The following is a 15,272-nucleotide window of genomic DNA, read 5'->3' as shown; positions in this document are numbered from 1 at the left end:
ACTTTTAAATCCTAGCCATATTGCAGTTACTTAGAGTTTCTTTAGCTGGTTAATGTGTGGTTTCGTTTGCAAAACTGGGTGAAACATTTGCTGATTCAAACAGAAAGCTGATAAAACTTTAGGAATGAACAAAGGCAACCCCCTATTAGGTAAGAATTAGTGCAGTCCAATTGGTGAGGACTACACAAGACTTGTCTGCTTGGTATTAAGTAACCCACCTTTTAATATAGGCCTGTACAACACAAGTTGGTAGTGTGACTGAGCAGCCAGGCTTATCTTAAAATGGCTAATGTGAGCTGCAGAGCTGTACAATTGAAATCAGTAAGTACAAGTAGCCAAGTAACACACACACTTAAAGTTATAGATAAATATCTATTTATAATATACACAAGGTTTACATAAGCATCCATTAAAAGTTTTGAACTACTAGTAACATTCAATCGAAGTTTGGATTCAGATTTTAAAAGGCAATAAAAGTTGGTAATTACTTTTCTTATGCTAACACATATTCCAGCACACGGGGTGTCTTCAGTATGGTCACTATTGTACTTATTTTCAGTAACCAATTCAGTTGAGTTGTTTAAGGAAGGAAAGGTTAGAATAAGACCGAGAACATACTTTCAACAGTTTGTAAAACAATTACAATCTCCTAAAGTGAGGCAGGTACACTTTTATCCCAGCAATAATAGTATCCACAATTATAACCAATGAGGGAACAAATAAGTCAGTAGGTTCAGAGAAGTGCCTTTAGGGAGTTAGGACAGCCAGAGTCAATGGACAAAAAGTCAATAGTTCCTCATGTACTTCTTAGATAATGTAAGTTCAGAAGAAATCACAGTAACTCAAGTGGGCTACTTTGTAGAGAGCACAAGCTGTTAGGCCAGTGCAGGCGAGTTGAGACCAACACCAAAATGTACTTTGCAAGATAGGAAGCACAAAGTAAGGCTAAAAGGTGAACACCCCAAGCCCCAAAGTACCTGTGATTCAAATAAGTTTCCAGCTGGATTCCTCCTTGCTACAGCTTGGTAGATCCTTGTTCCTGGACCTTGGTCGTGGTGACGAAAGGGAGGACATCTAGCGGGCTCCTGCGGCAGTACTCGGGAGAGGGACTCCTCAGCAATGGATTTCCTTTGTTTCAGCAGCAATTCAGTGTTTTGGCGCCTTTTCCTCTGTGGTAAATGAAAAACGAAAACTGTTTGGAAGAAGCTTGCGCCCTCAGTCCTGGACTCTGGTGAGTGGACTCGAGCAAGATTTACTGCTTCTGTATGATCCTCTGAATGCCCACGAAGATCTGGATGGATTCGGACTTTGCAAGACGATTCACTAGTCAATGGTCACCGGACCCCTGGCATTGGGCTTCTGCAGCTCTGGTGAGGCACAGCAAGTCGGAGGATGCGCCAAATGGAAGCTTGACCTGAGGATAGTTGGTCCGAAGTCGTCCCTTACGGGTCTTCACAGTCGATATGAAAACAGGGTCAGCACAGCTGCAGGGCTTCACCGGCCACTACACAGTCCAGGAGGGTGCTGCTGGAGTCGCATCATGTCTTCTTCTCTGGATGTTCCTCTCGAGTGGTGGACTCTGCCTCTAGTCACAAAAACCTTGCTTTTTATGTGATTTCCCATTCATTAACAGCCTATGTGGTCAATCATTCAGGCACACCTAGAGACAAAGGAGCAGGACGTTTCGGGACCCTCTTTCACTTCCTGCCTTTCAGATACACTGGAGCCTGGGCGGGCTTTCAGGACTGAAGCCTGCCAAAGGCAAAACACACAAAGTGCTCAAACCAGTTTCAACTAACAGAGTAAAAGCCCAGAAGAAACTAAAACAGAAAATGGCAAAAAAAGAAGACAGGGGTCATTTTGGGAAAATGGACACCCATGGGTGCTGTACTGCAGCTGAGGGTTCAGCCTGCAGTAAAAAATGTACACGGGTAGTAAAATTAAACCACTGCCACCAGCCATTTAAAGTAAGTTAGTGTAACAAAAAAAGTTACATGAGAGAGGGATAGGAATTACTAAGTAACCCCCCAGCACTCCACATAGGATGGTGTGTGCTAGTCCCACAAAGAGAAAGGTAAGTAAAACAGGGATCATCGTACTAGTTTTGGGAACGGTAGCTCACCCAAGAAAATGTATTTAAAAATTAGGAGAAGTCCAAGGGACTTCTTAGTGGCACTGCGCCTATGGAATGAACACTTTCTCCTGAAAAAGAAAGTATTTCCTCAAGAACAGGTCTAGAAAAAAAAGCTTTGCTAGACAAGAGAAGAAGATCCGTATACCAGAAGTGACAAGGGTAACAAGGGTAATTCGGGGTAATCAGAATCGTCATGGCAGTTTAGCTGAATCAGGTCTTCTGTAGATGTTTGTGAATTTCCAGGGTTGGAAGAGCAGTATAAAAAAGGTACTTACATGTTCACTTCATACTCCATCAACTTCTGACCTTTTTCCATCATACTAATGCTTTCCCTTTGCTTAGAGAAAACTAGTGCATTTGAGGAAGATCTCATTGTGTCAGGAATTGGTTTTGGGGCAGAAAGAGGCGAGTTCAGGTTGAAAAATAGTTGTGAACTACAATTCCCAGCATCCTCTGAGCTTGTGTGTAGTTATTTTGAGCTTCGCGCGGCCAGTCAGCTGTGTATGATTGAGGGCCTAATAAAGCCGCCCGTGCTGCCATCATTAATTATCCGCACCAGGGCACGGGCGGCTTTATTAGGCCCTCAATCATACACAGCTGACTGGCCGCGCGTGTGTAAGGTGATCCAAGAGTTACACGATTCAGCAACAAGACTGATCCTGTTTCCCGGGCTGCGGCGGTGAGGAGCTTTGGCTCGTGAACAGCCTCTCAATTTTCCTTATTCTATTGGAGGTGTGCAAATGCAGGGCTCGGCCCGCGGTGGTGTGCAGTGAATGCTTGGACAACGGTTCAGCTTCATTCTACGACGTCCGGGTGTTCTTGCGAAATACCCAGACACTCAGATAAGTACTGAGTTGTTTGCTCCGATTTATGAATGTTCTCATTGTTTGGTGTGGGTCACGTACGCAATCTAAATAAAAACAACAGGGATACTTTTCAGACTGTTACATGCCAGATAAGAAAGTATTACGGCAGGTATCCTTTCAAACATTTGGGCCAAGTGTTTTCTACAAAGCTCTTGTCATTCTGGGGTTTCTAAACCAAAGCCATGTGTGCACAAAGGAAACTCCAGACATGTATTTCTATGTTCTATAAACTGCAAACTTTATGGGCTACTCACGCTCCTTTGAGATTAGCAGTACAAAGGCAGTGCAGCTACAGTCATCACATGCTGAGCAGGGCGGCTCGTTTAGGGCAAAATGGAAGAGCGCTGCTAAATGTATTGTTTTATGTTGCTAGCACTTGGGCCATGTGTTTTGTCGTTTCTCCACAGGGAGCTTCCCTTGTTTGTGCCATACAGCTTGATGTTGTTTACGCTCCATATTTTGCACGTGGTATGTGACTCATGTTTGTGTGTTAAGATGTGGTTACATGTACATTTATGTTCAACTAGGGTGATTAAGCAGCTGTAGGCTATTAGGTGATGTAATACGACAGGAGTAAGACTGGAAGAGCATTAATAGGCGTAGGAGGACGGGTATTGGGGCTTGCTAGTTAGGATATATATGTATGATTTCTCTTCCCTACCTTTCCTTTATCGGTATGCACTCTTTCCCTAACCTCCTTCCCCTTCACCCCCATTGGCTGCCACGTGTCTTCCTGTGTTATTAATATCCAGGTGCCCATGCCACCCACGGTGGGAGGGTCGTACTGTTCCGCTTCTGTGGTTCGGGGGGGGGGGGCGACACCCTTTCATCCCTTTGGTTATTGACACATTGTATGAAAATGTCTTGAGACCTGTGGTGATTCAGTTCCTAATTGTGAGGAGCATAATGTCTTTTTGCCCATTTATTAATCACACAATGGGCATGACCATACAGAATCCTGGTTGCAACACCCTAGTGCCTGATCTAAATCCTCATCAGACATAACGAATGGGACAATGTGCCTTTCTGCTCATTGCGATAAAACATTTCAGTGGGGAGGTCTGTATGCACTTTAACTTTGCCAAAGAGGAATTAGGGTGCCCTTTTGGGGACTTTTTAACAGCTAGGCACCTAAAGTACTAAGTAACAGAAGGCAAAATGCTGGAGAAAACACGGTACTATAGACCTTAGGCATGTGCTAAATGCGCAAAGTACCTCTTGGCCAGGGTTGTCCCAAATCTAATCCCCGACCTATCATTCAATGCATGATTTATGTGAAAAAACAACACATATGCCGTAACATTTTGGATATACAGTTGTTGTAATTCTTGTACATATCAAGTTGCATAAAAGGCAAAACAATTTTTTTTTGTATATAAACACAAAATACAAACAATGAACAGCTAAATGATCTTCCAGCCTTATTATTGAAATAAGGAAAGGAGAACAAAGGAGATAGTAGTTGAAAGTGGACAGAAACCCAGTGCTAGGGGAGAGGAAATTAATGTCTCTAGGTACAGACGTATTCGAAAAGAGTTACAGAACATTTTATAAAAGTAAAATTGAAGAGTAGTTCTAAACAACATAAAAACCTCCTTTTTGCCAGTGTAATATGGGATCAGGGTTTAGTAACAATTGGTCAAACTTTTATTTCTTTAACTTTTGCTAGTGTAAAAAGCCCTCATTGGTCTGTATGCACTTTAACATCATGGCCTTGGAGAACGGTAGAAAATCATTCATAGCTAGATATACCGGCTTCTGTTTCAAAACATTTATTTGATTCCTCTTTTCCCATACAGAGACTGTGGTGCATTTGAAGGTCACCACATTGTGCCCCTCCACCAAATAGAGAGGAATGATATGTAATCAATACATGAGGGAAAACCACTTTGAAAAGGTACCCCCCGCAAGTAGATTCTCCTCCCGAGCATACAAGTGAACAGCAGTAGACAACTCTGGAGAACCCTCAAAAACTTGAACTGTGACTCCCAATGCTGATTTCAGACTAAGCACTAAAAAGTTAATTTCTCACATTTTGAGTCTTGTGAAAGGCACCACATGAATTCAGGAAGGAATGAGACCTTAAATCTTTTACAACCACATCGTTTGGACCAATGTTTTGTCCTGGACAAACTAGACTAGACAAACTAGACTGTTTTAGTATCTTCTGCTAAAGAGAAAAATGCTAACCAACGAAATGTATCCAGTAACGGAACACAAGGGAATGGAATTACGATTGGACTTCTTTTGAATAGCGAACACCCCAGCTTGAATAAGGTATCCCACACTATTTGAACATTTTCTAAGAGGTAGGAAAGAAGTTCAGATTAGTCAATCAACCAGGTAGTGATACAAATTAATTGTTTCAAGCATTAGATGTGCAGTGACTAGTAACAGTATAGAGGTGTATAATCTTGAGGCATCTTTCAGGCCATTTTGTGCTGAAAGTGATCACCGCTATGCACCATGATCAAGATGGGGAATTGAAAGTTAGCAGCCTAAATTATTATGTGTATTATTATTACGGTTCTAAGTATTATTTAACATCCCAGAACGTTATCCTTCAGGTCATGGATACCATTTTGGAGACATTATGAGTCCTCACCATGTTAAAAGGTTTCCATCTGGAGGAAAAGATTTAGAAACTGGGAATAAAATCAGTGATCGCTGATGCTCTGTAACCAGGTTCTAGAGATAACTGCTTTTCGATCTCTATGAGGAGTTCTGGGGTTACTTTTGTGATAGCATGGTATCTGAGGAATCCCTAGAATATCCCTCCTGAGCGATATTAAGACCCAGCAGTCTCAACATTGATCTAAATAAGGACAGATGCTACCTTCTACTTGCAAGGTATAGGCCCTTAAAATAATATGAGGCTCAGATACCAGGCGTAAGGGGTGTCATGCAGCCTTTCTCTTTTTGATGAATCGCTTTTCAAAAAGCTTGGAAAGGCCCTTCATTCTAGAAGGCTGACTGGTTTTGTACACCTTGTAGGCCTGACCAGAATGAGAAGACTAATAAACAGGTTTAAGTTGCCTATGTAATTACAGTTGTAACTGTTTGGAGACTTATAAACTTGATTGATTTTAATTCTTGAATGCGGTTGTAGTAAGCACATTTTCATTAATGAATTCATGGATTGTTTTCTTCTATTTATGAACATGTTAACTCAACCTGCACTTTATTCCTTTAACTGAATTAGTGGATGTGTTGGGTATTTTTAAATCAATGCACAATAAAAGACAACATAATAATAAAATAAATTAAACAGGTTCTGACATTACAGAAATTGAAGGATTCCCAACAAGCTCATTCTATTTGCACTATTGTAATAACTCAGCTGTCATCGTGACAGACATGTTAACTTCAAAAGGAAGGTCCATGACCTTTTCCCTTGATGTCCAAATGAAGAACATAAGCTTTAAGGCAGACGAGGTGTGACACTACCTGTGCCATTGTGTCAATCAGCTCTTTATCAACAGCTCAGTTTTCTTAGCAAAATCAGGGATAATCAGGGATAATGATATGATATACCATTTATATGAATTATCAAATTCCTCCAATGAAAGCATGGAGTTGCTTTTAATAATGAAGGCTGAATTTACATGTCAAGGGGCAAAGTAACTTTCTTCCCAACAGTTTGCCATGTGTTAATCTCTTTGTCAATGGAATAAGCAATCTGTCGGGCAGAGATCTTCCCTTAAGTGAAGTAGTAACCACAAACAGCTATGCAGAAAAAGAATGCCTTGTACAATCAGTGGGTCATCCTTGAAATATTTACATTTGATACCCACATTATTGAAACTAACAGATTCCAAAAGAGGCTTTAACCAAAGATGCTGCAGATTCCAAGACAGAGGTCTCTAACAGGAAAAGACTGGTGGAGTCCTTTACCAGAATCCTAGAAACACACTTGATCCAGGCAGTTTCTCTGGAGGTACCAGACACAATCAACAATGTAGAGTGATGGTTAGAAGTTTTGAATGAACCAAAACCACTTGTTTTGCTCTGGGAAATCCACATGACCATCGGTTTTCAGCCTGCCATGCCATTACCGAATGGACCCACCCAAAAGCACCCCATTCATATCTGCTCTCCACGAACTCGCTCATACCTTCCTCTCTGTGCTCACTCTCGCTTCTGGTCCACGACCCTCCTGGCCCACTGGAACTCCCCTCCCAGCCACATAAACTCTCAAGTCCTCCCTTAAGTTTCTCCTTAATCTATAAGCTGCACCTTCTGGCAAATCTCATCTTCCCCCAAAACTCTCAAGCAGCCAACCCTACTGAACATAAATCACTGTTTCCACCCATTTAATATTAAGTATTGGTCATCTGTATCTGTACCACTATCTCTACTTCACCCAATGGCTCACAACCATCCCTTGATCACAACATGTATAGCACCCGACCTAGGATTGCCCCACTGACTAACTCGAGCCCCTACATCCGCCTTAATGAATACATAAAAAAAGGGGATGTTAATCCTGAACTGCTAGGTCACATCACTTCTGCAAGAGACCACAAGTGTTCCCAGGCAAAGTTCAGCTTCATAAGTGAGATGTAGCTTGGGTCTGTAGGCAGAGCGAAACAGATTAAAATGTTCCCTGACTTTAGCAATAACTGTCCAGAGCAAACTGGGAAGAAAGAAGGTTCATCCAGCGTCTAGGAAGTGGTGTACTGCCACAGACGGCCTTTAGGGACAGCTCCTTGCTAAAGTAGCAGACGCACAGCTAACGCAACTCTGGAGGCGTATCAATGGGTACTGGTTCTAATGTTAGTTTGTGCAGGAATTGGTGGAATCCAAACATGTCCAAAACATGTTCGAAGATAAAACCATCAGCAACCTATTTGAAACCAAAATGGAAAGATCAAATATCCTCCCCTCGTACCTTGAAGGAAGATGAAAAGGTATGGGAGAAAAAGCAAAGTCACCAAAGAATTCTTAACTCTATTGCAAGGCTACTGCAGGATATTTTGTAAGGTCACTGCGGATATTTAAAAGTGCAAGTCTTTGAACACTTGTCTATAACCTATGTGTTACAGTTCACTGAAAATAAGAAATCTCTCGAATAGGAGAAAGCCTCAGACAAATCACAGAAAGCGGTTTTAAATAACCATGTGTGATGAAATTACCTGAATTATCAAGAATTTCAACTGTTGATATGGAACATGATGCAAATTGTCAGATACTGAACTTGGCATGGGGTATATACAACTTAACTACTGTGGGCCATATAGGGATAAACAATGCTTTCTTTATTTTGTATCTGTCTTTAGGGTGTTTCCTCTTCTTTTGAAAATATATGTATGATACATTACTCACTGTAATCGTATTTCTGATGCTTGTATCTGCTTAGATTCACATGCTGTGCATAGGCCGACATCTAGTGGAAGCTGCAGAGAAAACTCGAAAAGGGACGTCGACAGGGTATGCTACTAATACTATTCTAGTGTGACGTCCATTGTACCCATGATCCCTCACGCGTCGAGGTCCCTCAGATTGTTGTTTTTCTGAAATGAGGTAGCATGAAGTGTAGTGTGAGTACAGTTGAATCCAAGCAGATACGTATCACACAAGCTCGTAAGCATCCACACGCCTTCTCTCCGAAGGGAGGAAGGGTGGGCGCATGTGAATCTAAGCAGATACAAGCATCAGAAATACGATTACGGTGAGTAATGTATCCCTTCTGAGGCTTGTGGAATATGCTTAGATCACATGCTGTGCATAGATTAGCTAGCAGTGTTAGAAGGAGGAGGGATGTGAGGAGGTTCATGAGCGAACAGATGTCTAAGAACCGCTTGCCCCACCCGTGTATTTGTCTTGGAATGAGTGTCAATGCAGAAGTGCAGAGTGAAAGTATGTATTGATCTTCATGTACATTTGCGTGAAAGCCAGGGTGGCTCCTGTACCTCTTGCGGAGTGAGCCCTGGGCGTAAAAGGTAGTGTCTTATTTGATAGGGCACATCCGACTATCCACCTAGAGATGGCATTCTTTGAAATGCGGTCACCTTCTCTGCCTGGTGCTATGAAGACAAATAGTTGATCTGTCTTTCTAAGCGGTCTGGTCTTGTCTACATAGTAGAGGGCCGTTCTTCTCACATCTAGTGTGTGGAGTTTTACCTCAGCTGGGCTAGTTGGTTCCTGGAAGAAAGCCGGTAGGTCAATAGACTGGTTTACATGAAATCTGGAGATGAATTTAGGGGAGAACCTAGGGCGAGTACGTAAAACCATTGTCCTTGTGTACAGAACGGGTCCTGCACTGACAATGCTTGTATTTCACCAACTCTTCTTATGGAAGTGATGGCCACTAGGAAGGCAGTTTTGTAAGTTAGGTGTTTGAGACTAGACTTATGCATAAGCTCGAAAGGGGGTCCCATGAGCTTAGCAAGTACAACATTGAGATCCCATCCTGGTGGTGGGTTTGCAATTGGAGGGTGGAGTCTCTTTACTCCCTCCATGAATGCCTTGTTGACAGGTACCTTCCACCATGAAACTTTATTGTGGCACGTGGTATATGCTAACAAAGCCGCCAGGTTGACCTTTAAGGAGTTGAATACTAACCCTGCACTTAACAAGTGGAGCATATAAGTATGAATGTGGGAAGGAGTACATTCTATGGGGTTAATCGGTTTTGTCTGGCACCAAATTAAAAACCTCCGCCACTTGTCAAAATAACAGTGCCTGGTGTTGGGCTTTCTTGATTCTTTCAAGATATCCATACATCTCTGTGGCAGATTAAGATGTCCAAACTCTGACTTCAGGAGCCATGCTGCCAAGTTCATCGATTGAGGTTGAGGGTGCACTGTTAGTCCCCCGTGCTGGGTGAGCATATTGTACGGGCATGGGAGTTTGATGGGATCGCACATCGCCAGTTTGCGCAGATGTGGATACCAGGGTTGTCTTGCCCACATAAGAGCAACTAGGATGAGCATCATCCGTTCCTTGTGGATCTTGTTCACCACCTTCCTCATGAGAAGTGTTGCGGGAAACGTGTAAGCAAATTTCCCTGACCAGTTCAGCCATAGGGCATTCCCGTTGGAGCCTGGCTGGGGGAATCTGGACGTGAAGTCTAAGCATTGCTTGTTTTCGCTTGTAGCGAACAAGTCTATTGTATGGAAACCCCATAGAGAGACTAGGTGTTCTACAACCTCTGCGTGAAGTTGCCACTCATGCTCTTCTGGTAGGGGATCTCTGCTCAATGAGTCTGCGAGAGAGTTGAGTTCCCCTGGAATGTGCTGTGATGATAGGAATATCTTCCATCTGAGTGCCCATTTCCAAAATTGCTGTGCAAGTCTGGGCAGATTTGGAGAATGTCTGCCCCCCTGTTTGTTTATGTAAAACATAGCTGTAGTGCTGTCTGTCAGGACCTGCAGAGATTGGTTCATTAAGTGGGATTCGAACACCTGAAGGGCCTTGAATACTGCCAGAAGTTCCAGCAGATTGATGTGGTTCTGAGCTGCTGCGCGAGACCACAGACCCTGACCTGTGTGGTGAAGGTAGTGTGTCCCTCACCCAGCAAGAGAGGCGTCCGTCGTGATAATTGCCTGTATCTCTGGATTGTAGAAGGGTTTCCCCTTCAATAGATTTTCTTTCTTCCACCATCAAAGATTGTGTACTAGTGTTGGCGAAACAACCACTAGATCGTCCCACTGACCGCTTGCCTGAGACCATTGTTTCGCCAACCATTCCTGCCTGGGTCGCATGTGCAGGCGCGCATGTGGAACCAGGTAAATGCAAGATGCCAGCATGCCTAGCAAGCGCATCGCTTTGCGCACCCTTATCTGGCGGCCAGCTTGATAATGTGGTATTTTCAACAACATGTTTTCGACTCTTTCCTCTGATGGAAAGACTAACCCCTCTTGTGTGTTTAAGACAGCTCCTAGGAACTGTTTGGTTGTGCTTGGCACTGGGCTTGACTTTATCTTGTCGTTTGAGAAGCCCAATTGAAAGAAGGTTGATAGTCTTTTGAATGTTTTGTGTGCAAATTAGGGGGGACTCACCTGTAATGAGCCAGTCGTCCAGGTATGGGTACACTGGGATTGGCTCCCTGTGCAGGTTTGCTGCTACCACCGACAGTACTTTTGTGAATACCCCTGGAGCAGATGCTATCCCAAAGGGTAGCACTTTGAATTGGTAGTGCTGGTTTGCTATCTTGAAACACAAGAATCTTCTGTGCGCTGGGAACATTGAAATATGAAAATTGGCATCTTTCATAGCCAGTGTTGCCATGTAATCCCCTTTTTTAGTAGAGGGATTACCTCTTGTAGCGTAGTCATACATAACTTTTGTGGCTTTACAGATTTGTTTGCAGGGCGCAAATCGAATACTGGGTGCATCGTTAGATCTTTCTTTGGCACAAGTAAGTAGGTTGAATAAATACCCTTGTTTACCTGGTTGGCCGGGACGATTTCGATAGTGTCCTTTAGTAGAAGTGCGGCGACTTCCTCGAGGAGGATACGCTGGTGTTCCTTGGATCTTCTGCCGTGGGGGGTGGTTCTGGGGTAGTTGGAGGAGTTCTATACAGTATCCACCTGCTACTGTGGACAACTGTCTGAGGTGATCCCCTCCCAGGCGTGGGTGAAGCTGGAAATGCGTCCTACTGGAGAGGCATGGGAGGGCACCTGAACTGGATAGTCACTGCTTTTGTGGAGAGGCTACCCTTTCGAGAGGAGTTGTCCCTGCCACGAGCTCGGGATCTACGTGGTCCTCTAGGATAGTTTTAGGAGGACTGACCTTGATTATTTCCCCAGGGCGCCCCTTGGCTTTGATTTTAATTCGACCACCGCTGTGAACTTTGGCCGCAAAAACAGTGAAAATTGCCATTACCCCTCTGACCGGGTGGCTTGTTGGTGAGTTGCCCCAAAGATTTAAGTGTCTCATAGTCTTCTTTGGCAGCCTTAACAGCGTCCTTGACGGCCTTGCTGAAGAGCACATTGGGTTCGATAGGCATGTTAATCAGGGTGGCTTAAAACGTGATTGCCTCAGCCACGCGTGACGTTTAATAAAAGGTACCCTGTGCAATAATCCTTCCGGCATTGTCCGCAGTGTCAAGGTTGGTTTTAAGTAAGCAGCTTGACACTGCTCTGCCGTCTGCAGCCACCTGAGCTAGCTGGGACTTAAAAATGGTTCCTGGCCAGATGACAGTAAGGCCGACACTTCCTCCCATTTGTGGCAGTTGTAACTGGCCAAGGCGGTTGCGTTGTTTGCAATTCTGGTTTGGTAAGCCGGCGGAGGAGGTGACCTTTCTGCCCATAGTATAAAGCTTCTTGCTTTCCTTGCCGGGCAGAGCCTCAGAGGAAGCAAGGGAGGTGCCCACTCTTTTCCTAGATGTAGTTACGACTAACGAGTCAGGTTTTAGTTGACCTCTAATGTACAGAGGGTCCAAAGGTGCAGGTTTAAACAGCTTCTCTATAGAGGGGTTTACAGCCTGTGTGAAGTTAGGGGTTTCTAATGACGGCTGTATTTTGCGCTGTATTGACCAGAGGAGAGGAATAAATTGTGCCACAGTCTTCTTGTCCCCAAGAATTTGTTCTACAAAAACCTTATCCTCTTGTACCTCCTGGGTCTCTATTTGAAAGTGCTCTGCTGCCTGGGCTAGCACCTCATTTGGAAGGGGCTGGTTGTCAATTGGGGAATCTGTGACCGGGGTGTCCTGGTCAATAGGCGAGTCCATAGGATACCTATTGGCGTCTGGGTCAGCCTCTTGGTCTTAACCGTCCCCATAATAAGGGTCTGCTGCATCCTCATTGTACTGATGGTCTGCTGCCTCTAAAATAGAGAGGTCTTTGTGTTCGGAGTCCGGGTCAGAGTTCTACGACTGTGCTACGCACTGGAATTTCGGAACAAGACCTTTTAGTAGGGGTTTGAGAAGGTTGTGACCCCGAGGGAGCAGTAGTGGGGGGAGTGGAGTGGAAACTCTCGAAATAGGCAGGGTATTTTTCAGAGAAATTGGCCAGTAGCAGGGGGAGTGGAGTGGAAACTCTCGAAATAGGCAGGGTATTTTTCATAGAAATTGGCCAAAGGACATTCTGCTCATGACTCGGTCCATGTCTTGTGCTGACCACTGTGCCAAAGTTAGGATGACCAAGGGTTGGGAAGGAAGTCCCAAATATTCATCTGTGGGAGGAATTACCCCAGACTGTTTAGGCCTAGCCACTATAGGCTTATCCTTATGGGGGATGGGCCTAGATTCTTGAGTTTTTTCTTGATGAGGGATTTTATCCCTATGAGGGGTCTTTGAGGACTTTTTCTTGTGCTCTTTATCCCCCCCCATGGAGCCCCGAGCCGTGTTTATCCGACTGTTTGGGGCCCGATACCTGACCTGACGCAGAACGTTGATTTTCAAGTGGGGGTAGGGCTGAGGCCTCGTCTGCGGACGAACGGCCCTCGTGGGAGTTTTATGCGCAGCACCGTCTTTTGATGGTAGGGTCCTGTCGTGTGCTGATCTCGAGCGAGAGTGCCCAGAGGACAGGGACTCAACTGACCTTTCCCTGGGTGTCATGCGTTGTCGACCGCTCGACCCATGTGTCGAGTCTCGATCTGGGGGTATGCATTTAGTGGTCTATGGAATTGTAGCGCTTCCGCCGCCGGGTGTTGTCCCCACAATAGGGTCGCCGGCCTGTCCTCCGGGGTTGGGGTCCTGCGCTTCGGTAGCCGAAGCTAGCCGGCCACCCTCGCCGTCCGAAACGGCAGCATTGCTGCCATCACTGAAACTGCTTTCTACCTCTATAGCCTCGAGTTGTTTGGCGTAGTGAGACCAGCGTTTTGTTGATCGGTCCTTTAAAGTCTAGGGCTTGAAGAGCCTACACGCTCGACAAGAAGCCTCAAAGTGGTCTCTTGGGAGACACAAGTTACAGACTAAATGCTCATTGACCCACGGAAATGTTCTATTGCACTTGGGGCAGAATTTAAAGGGGGTCTTGTCCATAACTACAAAATATGGCAGCTGGGCGAAGGTAGTTAAGAAAAGGGGCATATACATCCTAGAATGATCCCCCCCCTCGCTCCCTACTGTATGGGCCAAGGATCGGGGTGGCCTTCCAAGGCCGAACAGTCCGTTGCGGTAGTCTTTCGACTGGCAGTCTCTTTGTCTTCACCGATGTGATATTTTGATGGTCGGTGAAAGAAAGGATAGAAAGAATGAACTATCAGTAATTGAAATAAGTCAATGGCTTTACGCTGAAAGAGGGACTCCGCTACACGCGTCCGACTAGAATGGCAGAAAAAAACAATCTGCGGGACCTCAACGCAGGAGGGATCATGGGTACAGTGGACGTCACACTAGGGATAGTATTACTGGCACAGCCTGTCAACGTCCCTTTTTCTGAGTTTCGAAAAACAATAACTGTAATACTCTGCAGCTTCCACTAGATGTCGGCCTATGCACAGCATGTGATCTAAGCAGATTCCACAAGCCTCAGAAAAATATACATCTATCTGTATTGGTAGATTTGAAGAAGCATCTTTGGTCTTAAGCTTGAAATCATGCCTTCTCTTCATTTTTTGGGCTGTTAGCTAAAACGCAGATGAAAATTAGCACTTGCAGGTAGTAATGTCTTGGGAGGATAGCTCAGGAGCAACGTACTCGCCTTGGGAGCGAGACGACATGGAGCGACACAGGTTCGATCCTTGGGTCATGCTTAGAAACTTCTAGGTATTAAGCGCGTTATAAATAACCTATCATATCATATCATGGGAAACACAATTGTGATATCTTGTAAGCAATACCGACTGCTAAGCAGATAAAAACAGGACCTTGAATGGGCCAGGGTGGGAGGGTGAGTGCTGCTGGACACATGGGTTGGTGGTGTGTGGACACCTGGTGGGTGAAGCGATGAAGCCATACAGCAGGTTCGAAATTTTATAGCTTTACAATGCAAAGAACAGTTTTCCATCCTTAACTGCTGAAGCAGCAGGCATCCTAATCATTTACTCAGGAGAATGAGCAAGATCATAATCAACTTCACCAAACATCTTAACGAGTCTTGCATGTGGAACAGTATTGTAATTGCTCACATATGTCCCTATGCAATTCTCCAAGTTACCCAGAAAACAAAATCAATGGAATCGGTCTGTCTTGACATTCAGCTCAAACAAACTAGGCTGACTGAATCTGTAAACTTCTAATCAATATACACATATGTATATTCCATGTTATCTGATCCCAAAACACACCTACAGGTGCTGTCCAGGGTCAACCCTATCCAAATAATGTTTGAAATATGGGTGGTATCCCAACCTCAAGTTACAGTTCAAACTAGTGTTCTCTG

The 15,272-nt window shown here is 44.4% G+C and overlaps 1 protein-coding gene across 4 annotated transcripts in view; it reads right to left on the bottom strand.

Annotated features, from left to right (window-relative positions):
* TRAF3IP1 (TRAF3 interacting protein 1) overlaps positions 1–15,272 on the bottom strand; it is a 1,297,461-nt gene that overhangs the window by 625,443 nt on the left and 656,746 nt on the right. The gene's annotated exons all lie outside the window — the stretch shown is intronic.

The sequence above is a fragment of the Ambystoma mexicanum genome, chromosome 9, assembly GCF_040938575.1.
Source record: "Ambystoma mexicanum isolate Mex_15411 chromosome 9, UKY_AmexF1_1, whole genome shotgun sequence".
In the NCBI taxonomy this organism is placed as follows: domain Eukaryota; kingdom Metazoa; phylum Chordata; class Amphibia; order Caudata; family Ambystomatidae; genus Ambystoma; species Ambystoma mexicanum.
The sequence above is the reverse complement of the archived record's forward strand: the minus strand, read 5'-3'. Positions and strand labels throughout refer to the sequence as shown.